Here is a 6,788-nt window from a genome sequence, read left to right as displayed (position 1 = left end):
TTATCTTGTAATAAAACTTTCACAGATGAGGAGTTGCCTTTCATGGATGAGCAAAGAAAGTGGTTTCTTGAGATGGAATCTACTCCTGGTGAAGATGCTGTGAAGATTGCTGTACTGGCAACGAAGGATTTAGAATATCACATAAACTTTATTGACAAGGTAGCAGCAGGATTTGAGAAGGCTGACTCCAGCTTTGAGAGAAGTTTCTGCAGGTAAAATGCTATCAAACAGTATCACATGCTTGAAAACTCATTTGTGAAAGAAAGAGTTAATCTTCATGACAAACCTTAACATTGTCTTATTTTAAGAAGTTGCCAAGGCAACCTAGACCTTCAGCAAGCACCACCTTGATCAGGCGGCAGCTATCAACACTAAGGCAAGGCTCTCCACCAGCAAAAAGATTCAGACTTGCTGGAGGTTCAGATGATGGTCATCCAGGCTCCAGCAGTTTCTAGAAGCTGGCTGGGTCCTCTGCCTGGCAGATCTTTTGCAGTGTGCAGTTCTTAATTTCATTCCATCCCATCTTCACTGACTTGCCTTCCTTCAAGCTGTTCCTATTAAACTCCTGGGTCTGGCAGCAGAAGACTAAGTGAAATGTAAACTCCGTCTGTAATGGAGCTCATTTTCTCCAACAGGCCTGCGTATTGATTTAGGTTCTCTTCCTCAAAGTGAGGGCTGACCAAGCGTGACAAGATAAATAGCACGGGTACTGACAATATTCTTAGGACCAGCTCAGTTTCCGGGGTGGGCAGGAAAGCAGAGGGAAATGTCTTCATTGGCTCCTGGCAGCTGCAGCAAAGGCTGGAGAACCATCTAGGCAGAGGTTGTAAAATACAGATGGCTGTGAAGGCCTCGTGGTTAATGTTAATGAAGCATAGGCTTCGAGAGACAGGGAAGACAGAGAACTATTATATGATGAGTCCAGGGGAAACGGGCTGCTGCTCAATTTTTGGCCTAAGGCTTTTATGTAAAATCTTTTCATATAAAATACTTCGATTTTTAAATGTCGACAATTAGTTCAATTAAAAAGACTCATTGTATTAGGCTGAATAACACGTGTAACAGGGCCTGAATCAGTGCTCAGGCCACCTTTGCAGCTTCTGGCTTAGATACTACCTCTATTTTCTTCCATCATCTCGCTAGTTCTTTCTTGGCTTGGTGTCACATTTGTTTCTTCTCATCTAAGTGGCCTAAAATTAGTCTAGAATTCTGTGCTTCATTCCATAATGGAGGAAGAAACAGTAGGAACCTTCCTTAAAAATAAATTTGGAAAGTTTAAAAACCAAAACAAATCTCCTCACAACGGGAGAACAGAGCCACCTGGTGCAGACTTTGGAGCAAAGGAGCAGAGAGGTTAGAAGGAAACTTGGAATAAGAGCCACGCGGTCTGCTTTCCTTCCTCAGAGCCTCACTTCGAACACGGCGCTCAACTCCATGCTTGTCCTTTGTTCTCCCCAAAGCCCTTCCTGCCTTTCCTGTTTCAGGGATCTTGCTCCCTACTGACTGAACCAGGCCTGGGGCTTCTCACATCCAGTTTGGAGCAAGCTTAAGTTCTCAAGCACGTGCTGCAAGGGAGACTTATCTTGTGATGGACATGGTGAGTTTTGCTTAATGGCACCTCTGTTTTCCTTTGGGAAACCTCGCCTTTCCCTTTGGATGAGGGGTGGGGTTTACTGACCCTCATACCCTGCCCTCCTCTGGCTGGGGAGCTGTACCTGGGCTCTCAAGGAAGGGTGGTTCCCCACAGGAACATCAACAAGCTGGTACCAAGGGAAAAGAGCATGCCAGGTGGGCAGACAGAGCTAACTAGTGACCACTACACCCACCCTGGGGCCTGCGAATTTGGGGAAAAGGGCGGTTCTCAGAAAAGCCCTTGCCTAGGTCTGTCATGCTGCAAATGAGAAAGTTGAAGGTCAGAGATGGTGGATGACCAGCCCAAGACACAAGAGATGGGACCTGCAGTTTGTCATCTCTTTCTGACACAACTTATGAGATTTGGGTCATATTGGTTTGTCGGTCCTCTGCCTCAGTTGCCTTATCAGCAAAGTAGTCACAATCGTTTCTGACTCAAATCCAGTTTCTGAGAATGAATGAGGTCTTATCTTTAAAGTACGCTGTGCCTTGAGAGTACAAAATGTGACTAATAAAGAAATTACTCTGGAGAATACACATCCGGTAAAATCAAGTAACACAAAGTTTTGAATATGTGAAGCTTTGTCTAACCCGAATTATCTCAGAAGTCACAGGACCCTAAACACATATAATACAACCTCTGGAGCACGTCAAGTTGCTCTGGAGAAGGTTCCACTTGTTGACTTCTACCATAGAGAAGTGGCATAAGAGTTGTAGCTAAGAGTGGGCCTACAGACCGCGGTTTTAATTCTGAGTTTGTCACCTTCTTGTGTGGAGTTGGACAAGTTCCTTAAATTCTGTATGTATCAGTTTTCTCATCTGAAAAGGGACATGGATGGTTGTAGCTACCACAGAAGTGGTTAAAATGGAAGAGGAGCAGGAAAGTAAACAATTACGATGCTAGACGGTACACATGAAGCTCTAAGTGGAAACTAGCCAATGAGGATGATGATGATGAAGTAGTGGAACCAGTGGTCATGGTGGAATTGCTCCCAACTGGGTAAGTTCTTGGCTACATACTGATTTGTAGTGAATATGTACAAAGACAAGGGTGAGCATATCACAGAGAAGCTGTGTCAAGCGGGTCATCTGCTTTTCCCTTTATTGCCCCAGACAGGTCCTAGAAGACCAATTGTCAGATGCAGTGGGGTCTCTCTGTCTTGCTTCTTGTGTAGAGAAAACACCCTCCTTTCCTGTAAAGGGAATGACAATAGAGAGAAGGAGAAGAGAGATGATGCAGGACCAAGGACTGGCCTGGTGTTAGTGGTTCTTTCTGTCAGTTTGCCTCAATGCCAACTCGGCATGGCAGTTCCCCAGGGAGTCTTTCTCCGAATCCCAGAGTTCGGGGGTCTCCCTGCCACAGCATCTTGTGCTTTCTTCCTAGTTCTCAAACATTTATTTGTATAGTTAATTGTTAACCATGTCTCCTCCACCACATTGTGCATTCCAGGAGAGCAGAGACTATTTGTCTTGTTCACCACTGAATTCTTACTCTCTACCAACGTCTCTCCATAAAGTCGGCTCTCAATAAATATTTGCAGAGTGAGTGAAAACGTGAATCTGTCACGAACTTTCTGGTTCTTTATGTGTTCAGGAATATGAAGTGTCAATTTAGATTAATTTTGTGACAAAACTGCCTCGATTTATCAGGTATCCCTGGCTGGAATCTTTCTTTCTTCCAGAAGAAATTCCTGGATGAAGCAGAAATCAAATACACCGTACTTCTCATTTGGAGTAATGCACCCTCATTCTGCCGGGGTTAACAGTTACACACAAGCTTTGCACACATCTATAAAGTCAGTCAGGGGGTCATTCAACATGGGTGAGGCTTTGAAAATTCAGTGAGGAGTTAGAAAGGTCCTTGACCCTCAAAGAATTCACCTTCTAATAGAGACCAAAAATTAAAAAGAAAATATAATTTTAGGTAGTGAGCAGGACCATGTTGAAAATAAAACAAAACAAGGTGAGATGATGTTTATGACAGTGATCAAGGGGTGGAAGGAGTAATATAGGTTTGGGTGCTCAGGGAAGGCCTGAGGACGTGTGGTTAAAATGACTCCCGAATGACAAAGGGAACCAACCCTATGGAGATCTGGGCGAAGAGTATTCCAGGAAGAGGAAGAAGCAACTGCCCTAAAGGACAAGCTTGTTACTTGAGAGTCAGAAATGGGTACACTGGAGCACACTGAGCTTCCACACAGTGGAATGAGCTAAGTCAGACAGGTAGGTAGGAGGTGGATCTCATGTAGCATTACAAGTCTTGATAAGGCATGTACACTTTATTCTAAGTGTGATGGGAAAATATTAGATGGTCCTATCAAGGGAGAATGAATTGTCAGGGGTCAGGAGCAAACGCAGGTACATTTTAGTAGTCCAGGTGAGAAATGGAGGCTTGGATTAGAAGAGCAGCTGTGGATATGGAAAGACTGACCTCCTGATGAACTGGATATGAGGGAAAAAGTGGGGTCAATGATGATTCCTAAAGGTGGGTTTGAGCGACTGGGTGGATAATAGGACCATTTACTCTTTTGAGTTAAAAACAGGGAAGAAATAGGTTCTTGGGAAAAAACCCCACAAAGTTCAGTTTTGTTTATGTTAAGTTTGGACGCTTGTTAGACAATCATTTGGAGATGTCAAGGGTACATGGCTACACGAGTTTCGTGCTCAGTGGAGAGGGCTAGGCCTGAGGTGGAGCTGTGGCATCACCAGCATATGACAGCGCTTAACTCCATCGTTCTGAATGAGATCATTGATAGAAAATATGTAGATTAAGAAGAGCAGAGGGAAGGGAGGCAAACACCTTGAATATTTAAGCCTATGAGCTATGCTGATTTATTTTATTTTAGGGTCTGAATCATTCTGATAGTTTCTTCACCATACTTTGCATTTTTATCTCTGAAGAGTCACATATTTTTATTAATTAGAAATTTGGTATAAAACTTGTTAGTGCGAGCTATCCGTAATCACATTCTAGAAATCAGTTGGTGGGTAACAGATGCACACATGACCAAGGGAAATGCCAAAACCCACTTCCCATGGTTGTTCCTCTTGCTTGTACACATCTATTTTTAACACTCATTGTTGAAAGGCAATGCCCCTGTTGCTTGAGGGAACTGTGTTTCCCAACAGAGACCCATGGCAACCGGACACAGAGAGTGATGTGTCCCTGTGTGCCAACATTTACTGCTGCTGATTTGGCAACAGAATTTAAACCGCAAAGAAATTTAAGAATGACTTTTGGTAGCTCGTATGGGGGTGTGTGTATGGGGGTGAGGAAGGTAGTGGAAGGGAGGTGGTAAATGATTGCAGAAAACCAGTTCTATAGTTCTAAGGGTTTCCGAACATGTCAAAATTTCTCAGAAAGCTTTGCTAATTTAGGACTTTGGGGCTAATTTTCAGAAGTATTTACTCATCTATTTCTTAAGAGCTCGTGCTTAATAAACTCTCGGCTAAGTGGAGTTCATCTTTTTCTAACGTGGATTTTGACCCAATAATTTGAGACAGGAATCTTGAAGATTCAAACCATAACAGATCCCTGCTGGTTCCCTGGAGCTGTATTTCCATGATTCCCAAATACCCGATTGAAAGCTAACTATTGCTTAACGGACAGCTTGTACTAGCTACAACTAAATGGTTTATTTTGGGTGTCAAAATCAGTTATTCCAGCTAAATGGCACTGCTTAAAGGCAGCCTGTTTTGCAACCAGAAGCCCTTGGTTTATAAAACTTACTGGTTCTATTACTGTGAGAAAGACACCAAATACTTTTGGTTATTAGTTTCATTGTCTGTAAAATGAGTGCTTTAGTTATAGCTACTCCAGAATCCTTTGAGGACTAAAATGTACTTTCTAAATCACTAAGTGCCTAATAAACTTTTAGAGGTGGCGAAATCTGTACTATTTTCCCATTTTGTTCAGAAGGACAAAAGAATTCCCATCTCCATGTATTTCCCAAATTCATGAATTCTCAACCACAGAAGGACTGGGTTTTAGTTGTCATATCTCACTCTGTCAGGCAGGATGTGAGTGAATGTAAATCTAGATCACAGTGACTCAGTATGGTCCATTAAGAACTCAGTGACCTTAGTTATATCAGATTAGGAAGAATTGGGCATCTTTTGGCTTCTGTTACACAAAACCGTATTCCCTTTCACCATTCAATGTTCTGAGCTTCATCTGACTCACTATTTCATACCGTTTCTGTCTCCACTTACAGGAGGTTTTAATGCCTTTCTTCAAAGTTAGAGTCATTGGTAAGGATTGGAGGGGAAGATATGATTTAACAGTATTCATTGACTCTAAAATGCCTAAATCATGGGCCCCAGCAATTACAATTTAGGAATTTATACTTTGAATACTCACAAAAGTACTCAAAGATACATGTGTAAGACATTGCAGTACTGACTGTAATACTGAAGAATTAAAAACAACCTAAATTGTAAATCCTTGGGGATTTATTAAATAAATTAGAGTATTTCCATGCAATGGAATATCATACAGCTTGTATAAATAAGATAGATCTATGTTTTCTGATATTAGAACACATCATACATAGGAATATTACTATATGAAAAAAACAAGATGCAGGACATTTATAAAATGATTCCATTTATGTAACATAAGGTGTAAATACATCTGTCTGTATATTTATTTAAAATGTCTTAGGAGATATATAAGGTATGGTTAAGGGTAGTTATTTAGGGACTGAGGAATGGGAGATTTTCACTTTTCACTTCATATACTTATGTCATGGTCATGAATTAATTTTTACCATGTATAAATCAAAATTAGTTAAAACTAGATTAGCCCAATGGAAGGTTTAGAAGCCATTAATGTCCCCTTCCAAGACAACAGAATGAACACTTACATTACTTAGGACATCTGGTTTCAAGTTACAAAAACCAACTCAAGCAACACAGAAAGGAATATCTTTTTACAAAAGAACATTATTTTATAGACTCAATCGCATGGCAGGAAGCACAGCTGGGCCTCAGAAATATCCAGCAGTGGAAAATCATTGTGAACTCAGGTGATAGGCTCTCTCCATTTCTTGCCTCTGTTTCTCTCTACATTTGTGTCTCGTTCTTATTCTCTGTAGACCTGCTTTTGATGTTTTCCAGTTCTCATGGCAGAACATGATGGCCCATGGCTCTCAAAC

This window comes from Pteropus alecto, unplaced genomic scaffold, assembly GCF_000325575.1.
Source record: "Pteropus alecto unplaced genomic scaffold, ASM32557v1 scaffold78, whole genome shotgun sequence".
Lineage (NCBI taxonomy): Eukaryota > Metazoa > Chordata > Mammalia > Chiroptera > Pteropodidae > Pteropus > Pteropus alecto.
The sequence above is the reverse complement of the archived record's forward strand: the minus strand, read 5'-3'. Positions refer to the sequence as shown.